The following is a 13722-nucleotide window of genomic DNA, read 5'->3' on the forward strand; positions in this document are numbered from 1 at the left end:
GTTCGAGTAGAGCTTCGTCTGTCTAACGGAACATGCGCGTCTCCTCGGTAAATAGATATATTTTTGTGTCTCTACCTGGGCTTCAACCTTGGTTGTTTTATACATACTTCAGCTTATCGGATCGGCTTGACTTCTTAAGGTATGAAGCAAAACAAATTCAATCACTAGCGAACAACGTTGACTGGATGGCTAATCTGCGATGCCGTATGTTGCACGTCACGAAGACGATGAAGAGGTATGGGAACGAAATTTAGAGGTTAGGTTCGACGTAGAAATACATATAACGCATAGGATTCCACCTACACGCTTTGTCAAGTCGGGTCACGCTTAGTCGGTATGACATTCGACACGCGGCAATGGGACGTGACCGGGTCCGCGCGTTTACAGTTCAAACAGTTCCGTCCTTGCTGGATCGCCTGTACTATGACTAACTTCGACGACGCCTTACTACCTTTTGATGAGAGCGCTGAAGGTAGCTCAGCAACGAGCTAGAGGGAAACGAGGGAGAACAGAGACAGAACTCGTGATGGGAGTAGACAATTTCGGAATAAATCACGACCCGAGTCCAATCAAAAATAGTATATGTGATTCCATAGCACATTTAAATCTATGAGGTTATGCTTTACACGCCCTGCAAACTGAACGACTGCCGAAATCGACGTACTTCGCACAGGTCACACAAATGCACCGATAACGATAATCAAATTCTACCAACGAACAAGGAAAATTTGACTCAGAGAAGGTCAACAGGGAAGTTATATATATATATATATATACTAAAAGGCTTATTATTTATCCAATGAATCATAAATACCTTGTGCTGCAAGAGAACAGAATGTCGCTTTAGAAGCAGAGCGGGCTGAGAGCTAGATATACGCGCGTTATAGTCTACGGAAGTGGATTCCGGAAACAACAATCTATGTAGCAACATCGATTGATTAACAGCGTAGATCGTATTTACTGCACGAATGGGGGTTGCACGTGTGTGCGATGCTTATTATATCCTGAAATCCTCATACGTACAACGTCTTTTTGGTTTTCAGGTCTGTCCCGCTGTTCTGTTCGCAAGGATTCACTCGTATCCTAACCGCAATAAAAAAAGTAAGTTGTGTGGAAGGTACGGCCTACAGATTCAAACGCTAGAAGATGGACGACTGTGTGACGTGAAGAGGTAAGCACGTTGTTTTATAAATATCTTCTGGATTGGGAAATTGTTCAGTTATTTCATAAGTACAAGACACGTATTGGCGCAGTAGGGAACAAGGTAAAATAATCTATGAGCGCTCAAACCGTTTCAGGGCAAATACAACAGCGCAACGAAAATGCCCAAAGTAGAATCTCATTCTTCGTTATATAAACTATACTATAGTTCAGCTTCTCTTTCATTTGGCCTTTTTAGCAATAGCTTATTTGAAAAAAACCTTTCTAAAACCTTTTCTTTCGAACCTATAGCTCAAATCTATTTCCAAAGGCAAACAAAATGGATTTGGGACAACTAGTTTAGCGCCAGTAGTAATATAGATAATATAGCTGCGCTTCCACCGTCCCTAAAACTTGTGCAGCTTACTTCACATTGCTTCAGGCAAGATGTGTCGTCCGATATATCAAACAAACCCCGGGTACTAATATAAACGGAAGTCAATTGCAGTAAAAGCGATATTTGTACACTTAATATCATAAATGGATAAAGTTCGTTAACACTATGAATTATGTGTGCTCTTTGCAATTCTTATTTACAGATGCTCGTAAATAATTCACCACCTAAATACGAGTATCACGACGAACTCAACAACGTTGAATTATAGATCATGTGAAAATCAGCTACTTCGCGTATTCTGTCTTCGCCTTCACCGTTCTCGTGAAGGGGAGCGAATTCATGGCTTGCGCCGTCGCCTTTCACGAGTCCCAAAAACCACTGACGGGAGGAAAAAAGTACTTGCGAATGAAAAGTTGTTGGATCAATACTTCAAGCTACGCTCTCAGCACTTCCAGCCAAATGATTTTCTGCCTTTGGTAAGTGGCAGCTCTAGTCGGACAGAAAATAAAGAAGGATAGATACATACGCATCTCAACCCATCAGTCGCGAACATGTCAGTAAAACAGACAAAATGCAGTCTTGGCGGAGGTGCTTATTGCCGCAGGACGCACGCGACGCTGTCTCTTGAGCAACGAGCTGAAGATTAAAGCCCTCGTGATAGATTAGTAGGTGACGTAGTTGTCTTCTAACCTTAAGGACACGTTGTGGTCTACGTTCGAGCCCGGGCATAGGCACACTTCGCTGGGAATCGATCATCTCATAGAATGCCTAAAGGCGGCGCCGGACGTAAAACACTGGGAGAATTAATTAATGTGTATCTCATTAACCTTTCTATCCTTAGGAAAACTAAGTGTTATTTTAACAATTTCCATGGGTCGTGATCATGAAAGGGTCACTTCTTTTCACTGTTTCTCGTTCACTTTTTGCTAGAAAAAAAAACAGTTGCGAAAAAAAAAGACTCAGGATGTATTGTGTTGTAGGATCTTCCTCAATCGAATCTAGCTAATCAGCCTTCACCTTGATCTTCTAATTCGATTTAGGCAGCTTATATTCAAGATATTAGACCATGGTAAACCTGAACGATAAAGGATTACTAAAAAAAGTAAACCTGAAAAATGAGTTCAAACCTGCCTGGGTGGTAAGTTGTTCTGTTGCAATTTCCACACTTTTACCCTCCAGCTTGTCCATAGGACTAATTGCCACGCTGCTTACAAGAAACATCATTACTACAACGGTTACTTCTTTTCACATTACACTGAATTCAACCAAAAGGTCTTTCAACCTTCGTCAAAAAAATTACTAAAATTTATATGTCATCTATGGGGTTTTCTTAATATTACGTATCTTACCTATTAGAGCATTTCAGCACATGGCTTGCGAAGTGGTTGCACAGCAACTCAATTACAGCTGTTATCCCCATTAAAGCATGGTTAAACTTTGTTGGCCATATTGATCAGGATAAGGAAATGACTTGGCGGTAACTTTACTGCTTGAGTGAAATCCAGTGTCAAACGTGGATTACTTTTTTTATTGTTTTAATACGTACGTGTCTTACTATGGTAGATAGTAATATACCAACTTGTTGCTATAAAGTATTGTGTGCACTATGTAAAATATTGCTGAAAAGCTAGCTGTTCTTTCGAGCAATCCTGGTGGGTCAGTAACCGAAAACGAAAATTTAACGGGCACCATATAATCGATCCTAGCCACAGCGCATAAACAGTAATCTCATTAAGAGTCAATCAATTGTCCTTCAGAATAAAAACAACTTTTGGATGAATGCTAGATATGTGGCGCTTAAGCCAATCTGGTCCATTGAATTCGACTTGAAAAGCACATCTGTTCGCATACGTAATGTCCTCTATATCACAGTTTGAGCAGAGCAGATTATTCACATGAGGCATCATTTTCTATACCTAAGTATTTATTATATGCAAATCTCGGAGAAGGTATTCATTCAAGTCCGCCCGTGTGTACCTCTCTGTTTTTATTAAGGTAGTCCTCGTCCGATTTATCGTCTAAAATCGAATAATTTTGAACAAGCAAATTAAACAGAGAAAAAAAGGGATATTTTTTTTGGTGGTGAAAAGGTAAGAAATGCTGTTCCGCACACCGTTGAATAGGCATTACTCTTCCGATGTCCGACTAGCGTGGAGCTGTATTCCTAAAGGAAACAAATTATCCATTCTGCTCATTGGATAGTGTGTGATCAGCGCCATCGTCTTGATTAGCGCGCACAAGAAACGTAACTCGTTGAGCTGGCTTTACCGCTTCTCAACAATATTGCTCAGAAAATTGTTCCGGTTTTCGGATCGGTAGCTTGTGGATTCTTGTACGACTTGGTAACTTAGTGGGCCGAAAAATTCACTTCGATATATCCGACAGCATACTGTGTCGTCATTTGATTTACCTACGTCCCGTGATATGACTACATAATTGTGCCTGAGCCGCTCTTCTTTTTAATCGTGGGATCTCTATATCTATTTTGAAATTTCCCTAAACCAGCTGTTTGCATGGTATGGTTGAATCTAATTATGTTCATATTCTAAGCTTTAATTTATTGACTAATGTTTTTATTTCAGAGACATGCTGAGCTTGCTGTAAACTAGCCATATCTTTGGTTGAAGCAACGCTGAAATGTAACGCTGGTCTACTTCTTTGATCTTAGTATGATGTGATCTGTAATTCCTTCCTCCCTCTTAGGAATGGTCCGTTGCATTTCTGCGGTGTCAGGCCAAGGCCTTTCCCATCCATCCGTTTGTGATCCTCGATAGCTATGTTAATTTAATTTTACAGATTTTTCAAATCTCTTTCCATAGCTAGGACTGGTAGACAGTCCGCGTATGCTGCTGTTACATGGTCGCAAAGGAGGTTGTTCGATCTCGATACGCTATCATACGCTAGATTCAACGGACGCGGACGCGGATCCCAGATTGTTTCTCGGAGTTCTCTGTAGGCAAGGTGAAAAGTTTCGCCGTGAGGAGATAATTATTTTCAGAATCTGTGTATGTCTTCTATTGTTATGGACTTGATGGTTTTACCTAACGTTTTCAAAAGATCGGCGGACCGCACGGCGCCATTTCGTCTAGTGTTTTACCGGACTTGGGCTGTAATACATCATTTGCATTTTCGAATGCTTTCGGAAATATATTCTATTTGACTGCTTTATCTTCAATGGCTGTAAAGATCTTGATGTGTGTTTTCATCAACACTTTCACAGCGTCTGTCAGTATGCTCCTATCAGTGCCAAATTTTTCTAGATCGGTTAGCGCTTCGAGTACAAAAAATATTTAAAGACTCTTCAACAATTAAAACAATAGTTTGCTCCGTTGAGTTTGCCAAACACTGCTTGTCTGTACCAAACAATTCAGCTTGGCTCAATTAACTTCATCTTCACTGCTCTGAAGTTTCCTGTTTAACACCATTTGGACAGATGGGTATGCCTTGCATGTGGAACAACGTATCCATCCAACGCATTATAAAATTAAATTCAAAATGCTTAGAAAGCCTTCTGTAATAATTTATGTACTACTCGGTCGTTTGAATTGTGCAATAATGCACGTAAGCCCTAATAAATAATATGTGCATATAAATGCGTACATTTGATTCCTTGAAGTACATTGATATTTGATTTGTGCTTTAAACAATTCTACTTGGCGGCACAAAAATCATTGTAACTCCACTGGGCTGATTTTCTTTACATATATATATATATATATTTTTTCATTATTTTTTGCCTTTTTGATGATAATTTGTTTGGAAATTTGTGGTACGAAGCATTTATGAAGTCTCCAAAAGGAATTTTGACGTCTTGTTGGAAATAAGTGATTTTCCTGTAAATAAGTTTTCGAGATTTTGGAAAAAAATACTAATCTATGACAGCAGTGTTTAACGAGCGATGGCCTTCAAATATCAATCCTACATTTTTTCCGACTGTAGTAGTTGCAGTATCAAGTCGAGCATTTTCATACAATCAAAATGTTGATTTCTGTTCACCAATTTTGGCTGCTTAAGGGAAAGTTTTTTTATCATTCGCTTTAACATAATCAACGAAGCAAAAGTTATAAAATTGTAGAGGATAACACCTTCGTTAGCACAGTACGCTTACACAGTTTTATGCAGCAATAGGGCTTATACCGTTACCTAACAGCAAGGACCTCTCTACAGCCTGTTTTTGATGTACGCTAAAATCAACAATTTTTTTTTTAAAGTTTAATAATTTTTGCCGAATTCGACCCACTGGTAAATGTCCAATCTGTAGATAAGCCTAGTTGAAACACCTGTGTATCAATTTCGTAACGTTTCGAAGATCGTGCTTTTCTACGTTAAGCTACTAGTAGTATAGGCACCAATAGGCCAATGGGCGCCAAATTAAGCGGCAATTATCTGGCCGCAGCTTTCTATCGAAATTGATAAGGTCGTCCCTCTGTTGGTCCCCTAAAATACCTCTAAGTGGAAGCTAAACTTCTCATGGCCAGATACGTCAACTGGAATAGGTGCAATGTAAGTACTAAGTCTTACGTTCACGAAACTCTTGTTATAAATATGGCCCAAGCAATGGCTACGGATCTAACCGAATAATCTATTGCTTGACACCCCAAAATGACGACTGAGTATGCGACCATAATATATGTATATACTAAAAACGTATGAAAATAAATCCTGGGCAGCTAACAAGATGAAAAACAATATTTATTATGTATTTAAGAACAGTAGTTTGTGAAGCAAAACGCACCTAAAAATAATCAATAAATAACAATAATAATTATTATCACCTTATACCAGCCCGCCAGTGACAAGCCGCATATTACCTACAACACATCATTATCAATATTTGTTTATTAGGTGTCGGTAAGAATAAATTTAGCCAATCAAGGCCAAAATTAAGTGTCACGACGCACTGCAAAAAAAAACGAAATGTTTTAGCCACAACTTCAGAAGACAGCAACAAGTTAGCGCCAATTGCAGCATCATGTATGAATAACCTGAAAGCAGATATGTCACGCAGTGTTGAAACAGATGGGATATCGCAATACGACGGATGACGAATGCATAATTACAAAGCCAAAGCTAACGGAGCGGAAAGCTTGCCAGGTGGCGACCGGTGGAGGAAGCATCGAAATGAATCATCACAACGCTACAACAGCCACACTAAGCCTTTGTATTTTTCGTGACGTAAATATATTTCTTGAATTGTGTGCTTTAATCGACGTAGTTCCAAAGGAACTGAGGGATGTGCATGTATGCATAGATCATCCGGAACACGATTCTAGTAATTTTTGTTATTTATTGCATTTAGCATAAACATTAAAAAAAAACACGTGATGAAAAGACTTTTGCGTACCTCGATGATAGACTTTGAAGCGGGTACTATAGCGATTATGTAAGCATGGAAAGTCTCCTATCTCCTAAGATGAAATTAATAGTTAATGACGTAAGTTCTGTACGTAGCATATGAGCGCTACTGTGTTCAGTATCGTTGCCAAAACATTTACACGCGCTAAAAGAGCCTAAAAAACTAAACGCCAAAAACTTAACGGGAAAGAAACTAAAAGTACTTCTGATACGAGGCTGATAAGGGCATCGTAAAGGTAAACAAGAAAAAACATGACTTTTCACTTCCAGCTTCTCTATGCTAAAAATTATAAAAACACTTTACAGCAAACAAAAAACGATCTTAGTTTGTCCGCTAATAAAAAACGCATGCTATAACAAGAAAAAATTGTACCTGCATAACATTTTTACTGATTGCAGATCCAAGTGCTTACAAGAACGTGGGTTTAAATTGCTTCTTTACAGCGTAACGCTTTGTGCCACCTGCGAACTGCAACGGCCCTACTTGAGCCACTCCTGTTTATCCGCTTCCAAAGTGGAGACAAAACAGGACCCTAACAAAAAAAAAAAACAGGAATAAAATATCGGTTATCTTCCTTTCCGGCAGCCACGCTTTGTTTTCTTATACTATTTCGCTCCATTTCAATTTCGAATTTTCCAGGGAACTCATAACAAACGTTCGTTCTGATAAGATAACTAACCAGAAACAGCAATCAGGCGTCGACTACATACGATCAAAATATTGTAAAACGTAAGGCTACGCATTTGGGTTATTAGTTTCAGGGGTTTTGTCCCCTGCACTAGCTATTACGGTATCATAGAGTACAAAATGTACATGTGAAATTCTCTAACAATAATAGTTTCCTTTTAGGTTCATCTATCATTCCCGCCCTGCGCGAGGTCTATTTTGACCTACTCTGTAACTAACTTTCGTTTTAGGTTTTTCGACTTTAAATTCTGTTTGTAACATCTTACCCCACATTATCATGGACCATGATGAAGTTATAATTAAGCGATCAATAGTACAGACGATCTACCCGCCCATGCAGTTGAATTTCTTTTATTGACTAAATATCAATGTCAGTAAAACTAAGTACAGTCGTTTCAACAATGAGCACTTTAAGTCTTTTTAGTGATCTGTTTCGATATCCTGCTCCTTGTTATTATTATCACCATTAACGATAGTGCCATAAGAGTTTCAAATCAGGTTCAAAATTGTCTTCGAAGATTCGCGGACTGCAAGAAGGTGTTAAACAAGCATGTAAGCTCGAGCCCTTACAAAATGATGCCATCTGTTGCTAGTGTAGCCCAATAAAGGAGAGGCAACGGGACATTCTCAATTTATTTGACACACTTTGACATATCCTTGTATTGTCATTGAATTCTCTATAATGTAATTACACACTGTTTCCCATGTCATCTTATCGCGAGAACAATTACTATCTGCTAACACTTAAATGTACATGGTATGAGTTAGGAATGCCTCGTTGAAGTCCTCACACCTCCGACATATTTATGTAATCATTCAAAGTGCATCTAAGCTAAGACGATTTATAATCAGGCAACTACGTAAGCATGTTAAGCTATTGCACAGTGAGACATAAGTGTCTGAAAGTGGTTAAACCACTTTCAGACACTTTTGCTAACATTTGTAAAGCTGCTATCTCGCAGACGGCAATGAGCTTTATTACAAAAACACTCACAGATGAGAATGAATTCGATTTTAAAGTTTGAAAAGCTACGCTAAAATTCACCTTGATTTGTATCGAAAATGACTATGGTGACAGGGTCACAACGCCAAAGTGGTGCTGGAAATGTAGACTACAAATAAAAGTAATATTAACCCACTTACTTTCATATGTTCGTATTGGAAACGCAATGTTTCGACCAAGTATCTTGTTGTTGTTGTGGCTTTTCTCAACCGATGATCGATTGGAAATTATGATTCGGGCATCTACAGCCCGTAGTACGATTTCGCTGAAATTCAGGATAATGAGAAACTGAAAGCACTATTATATTGAAACGAAAAAAAGAAACGCCTAACGTTTCAATTGCACGAAACGACGCAACTGACAATTGTTTAGTCACAGTAAGAATAGTAATGCAAGTCAATCCTTTCGTGTACAGGCGGCATTGCTGAGAGGTTTCAGCCCTGTCAGCTTATACATACAGCTGTACCTCTATGATGGCCACGTTTAATCGATATCTTCCCCAACAATGGGTCAGTTCAATCGGTGTTTTTTTTGTTGTCTACACATTACTATGTTCACGAATGCACAACTATGTTTGCAGAAGAAATCTACTCGTCTTAATGGGTCTTCATGTATCGCCTTGTATCAGAGAAAACTGTTCCTTCTGTTGCCAGTAATTCCTGACAACAAAAACACGGAAAGGAGAAAGGAGCTCATAGGAGGGGGTCCGCACACCAGACCCGATAAGGGAACTAGGGGCTTGGTTACTCACCACCCACTTAAATCTACCACGGGTCAAATTGGACTGGAAAACAGTGGAGGCAAATCAATGAAAGGAACCAGGGGAGACTTTTCGCTCCTCAATTTGTCTTTCTTAACGCTTAGTGAGTCGACCGCTTTAGCGGCTCCTCTACCGCTTCAAGCGAGAAGTGCTCGATCGCTCAATTAACCATTTCGACAGTTCTGTGTCAAACCATGTACTTCTATGCCGTATTAGACATGATGCAAATTATACTACTACATGAGGAACATACATACAGGCGCCCCTCGCCTCATCATATTTCAATCAATGACAAATCGACCCTATTAAGAGAAACAGACAGGATTCGTTGTTGTTTCACAAAGGATTTAATTGAACCACAGGTGAGGTACATGCCCAGGATAAGTGAAACTGCGCAGACCAAGTCAGTTTCTTAAAATAAGAAGAAACTGATTCCCTTGGTAACTTATACGAGGTACGTATACGTGCGATGCGCAAATTCGGCAAGCACGCTTTTGTGCAAAACAAAGCATGTACACCTAAGTCTATTCGTCCAGAATAAAAATGCATTGGACCCGAGACCCCTCTAAGGCTTGATAGCCTTATCGCTACCGATACTCAATTTCTTGCGTAAGAAGACTTTTGCTTAGAAGAACGCCGCTAAAAGTACGACATAGGTGGCGGACAAAAGACTACGTATTTCTATGAATGTAGGCGCAGCGGACCCTTTTCAAAAAAACGGATGGGACATAACGTTTTGATGATAATTGCCTATCAGTCGCGTTCTGTCGTAGAATTATAATAAAAGAACTACGGCAGAAAATCTGTCGTTCTACCAGTGCAAATATCAGGGCTACATGTGTCAGGAATACGTTTGTAAACGAAAAGTAATTTTCGATTTTTGTCCCTTCATCAGCAGATTTCATACTTATTTTGACAAGCTTTCAGAGAAATACATACTTGATTACGGACCTCTGAATTCTGATTGTACTACGCTGTTACCACCTGATAAACAGAGTACGCTGACGTCATTGTTGTAAATATGACATGATTAAAATTAAGCGATTTTCATTAGAGAAAGTATTCACTAGCGCCCGTCAGCAGAAAGACAGCATTTTTTTTATGTAAAGATCATAAAAGAAACTACTCGCATGCTATTTAAAACATGAAAGATACACACAAAAAAAAAATTGAACAGTCATGACTCTCAACTAAGTTGTACACCACGATATGCAGTTTAGCAAATAGTTCCTTAATATCGAGCAAATAATAAAATGTAAGCAAATCCAGCGCAAACCACCATAAGAAGTTCTTCTACGCGGTTACTTTTAGAACAATGCTTATGCCTTCACTGCCTAAGATTCTAGACAAGAGTGGAAAGAAAGTCTTTTGCTCTATGGAGTATAGCTCTTTGTGTTCTACTTAACATTTATCATCAATGTTTATCGTTGATTACAAGACTGAGTCTTTATAGATTTTCTGCCTTTCGTGTACACATATTCTGCGCTCTTAACTTACCATGCTCCAAACTAACGTTTCTTATAGTTCAACATCTCAAGCATTCATGCAGTCTACGGAGTGTTTCTGTCCAAGTGCCTATGAATGTTCTTTCTACATATCAACACATCGAGCTTCCAGCATAAATGTGACCAGACCTCATGTAATTCTAATGTTGCTTCTTTTCTCTGTTTCAAGTCAAAATGGCGGTATTTCTATGGCTAGCGTAGTAACCGCCACAAGCAAAAAAATGAAACGACAATCATCGTCACGGCGTGGTAACCGTAAGGGGGAACCCAGAGATGTTTCCACACCATAGCACCTTCAACGGCTCCATTGACTGCACTTGTCGGTCGTAACAAATTACACGAGCTAAGATCTTTTTTTGGCGAAGAAGTAATAAGAGTTAGGCCCAGTCTGGCGATATGACATTTTTTTTATTCCTCATGGAGGACAAACGGCGCTCTTCGTGTCTGGAACAGGCAGATCGGGCTTGTAGTCTGTGGCCAGATACCGCAACTCTATTAAGAAAGAAGGAAGAAAAGCAGAGAGACTAACCTTTTCTTGCCGGACATATATATATACATATATATATTTCTGGGAAGAATATACATATATATTTTAAGCATGGCTCTGGTTTGTATAGCCGCAATGCATTGTCTGAATCGTATGTACCTCCAAATAAAAAAAATGTTCGATAACAGCTCGGTTTTTGTCCTGTGAAGGTTGACCCTTATGGAGCCGCATTTTACTAACTGCCTGCTATGATTTTCAGGGTACTGGAATATTTACCTCGAATTTTACAAAAGCCTTAAAACGGATGATTTTCACCTTTTTTTTGAAAAACAAAAATGGAATATAAAAGGACGTGGCAGGCTCTACATTGTAATCTAGGCTTAAACCCGGTCATAGACCGACTTTGTTTCGTGTTGGGAGCCAGCTAGACGTATGATGGAATGCCTAACGGCAATACCGAACGTAAAACTCGAAACATAGAGGCTTTATGTTAAAAACAAGATCAAGTGCTCACTAGTAAATGGTAACTTTGACAATTTACTTTCATTTGGCCAGACTATTAGCTCATGCTGAGTCTGGCAACGCTTTGTGATGATAGTAGAGCTTTAAAAGCCCATTTCATTCTGAAGGAGCTGTAACAAAGGACACAAACAAAAAAAATGTTAAAAAAAATAAGAACTCACGTTGAGGGAAACCCGAATAACTCTCAAGGAGCTTGCATAAAATCGAAGACGTCACACAAATCCTATCGGATCTTTACGAAAAATCATTTCTGAACAAAAAGGTTTACAGAAACGATTGTGTCAAAGGACCTAATTTTGAGCAAATGCAGACCCGTCAGGAACTATACCAATAGAACCTCAAGGCAGTAAAAGGTGAGCGGAATTCACTTCAACAGCATGCGATAGGGGCTAGATGCATGAATACAACGATGGAACAAAAGCACAGTTGTCTATACTTGACTTTAAAGGCGAACCTATTCCAAAGAAATCTGCAAAATTCAGGTTAAAAAAACACGTGTCTTCTTGTCGTCTTTTGAATACCAAAAATAATATAGAAGAAGCTAAAGTCGAATTGAAACTTTGCTATGTCATTTTCACAGAATTGAAGCGTTGCTATTATCACGTATGTTGCTCTTAAATCCACTTTTATACATCAACAGAATTTAAAAAAAAAAAAGTGAAAGAAGTACTCTAAGAACACTCAAACATATTTGTACAAATATATGCGTTGTATTTGGCAGTCAGCTCTAAAGGTACTCTGTGTATCTTACGTACATTAAGATGCAGTTACGGAAAAAAGTTAAGCAATTTCTCTTTCTTCAATAAAAGCGTTTAATTGGATTGTATGCCTCTCAACGAAAAGGATGCCGCTCTAATGATGCTGTCACGTTAACCTTCTTTAAGATCGCCTACTTTCTATCATTAAATCCGTAAAATGATAGCCGTTTCGATGAAATTTTGTGGAAAACGATAAGCGTCAGCCTATAAAAGACTTGAGGTCATATCTTTAGCTCAGTGGAAAGCTTCCGAGTGACTAGAAGCCATTAGCTTTGCCACTTTGAGTAAGCTAAAGGTTCTACATAAGAGTCGTAACATTGCTTGGATGTTCTTTACAAGGAACGGAGTGAGGTTCAGTAACACTGTAAGCACATTCTTGACCACTTCGTCTAAGTTCTCAATTCTCAGAAGGCAAGATCTTCTTGAAGCAAATAAGCAAATATACCACGCAAAGCGATGACATAGAATATCAGAGGCAAAGAAAAATGATAGATATCAAGTGCAAGGAGGCGTGAACATTTGTGAAGTGACGTTTGAATAATACCATTATGATATGGGGTACCTGGGGGTGTCAATGAGCTGGAAACTCCCGCTTGCAACCGACGTGCTGCTGTATAGCCAGTAGAATCACCATTTTTACCATTTACATCAGACACCGATCCTTGAAATGCGTTTAGATGAGTGTTTATTGCCACCAGTCAACGTACGATCTAAAGACAAAATATAAATAAAGGTAGTTCATGCCACAGTGACGACGCCATACACGCCATATGAGAAGAACAGAGATCCAGAATCTTATATATTGTGCGAATACAACAGCCTTCAAGCACATGTCTACATTTACATTTCAGCCTTGTTGTACAAAGGGAATAACGTCGTTTCCGTGCACCCATTCTGTCGAATCTTATGCGATCTCTGTAATTGCAATTCAGCGCAGAAAACCTAGAACCCATCCAAAATTTAAATTTTACAAAACCATATTTGAGAATGGGGTTTATTATCCAGAGAAAAAATTCTATTGAAGTTATTACAAAACAGCCGAATTTATAGTGGAGGCTGCCTTGCCGTTAAACTTAAGTCAGTTATCGCGGAGCTAATTCGGTCTTC

This window comes from Varroa jacobsoni, unplaced genomic scaffold (genome assembly GCF_002532875.2).
Source record: "Varroa jacobsoni isolate VJ856 unplaced genomic scaffold, vjacob_1.0 scaffold_1134, whole genome shotgun sequence".
In the NCBI taxonomy this organism is placed as follows: domain Eukaryota; kingdom Metazoa; phylum Arthropoda; class Arachnida; order Mesostigmata; family Varroidae; genus Varroa; species Varroa jacobsoni.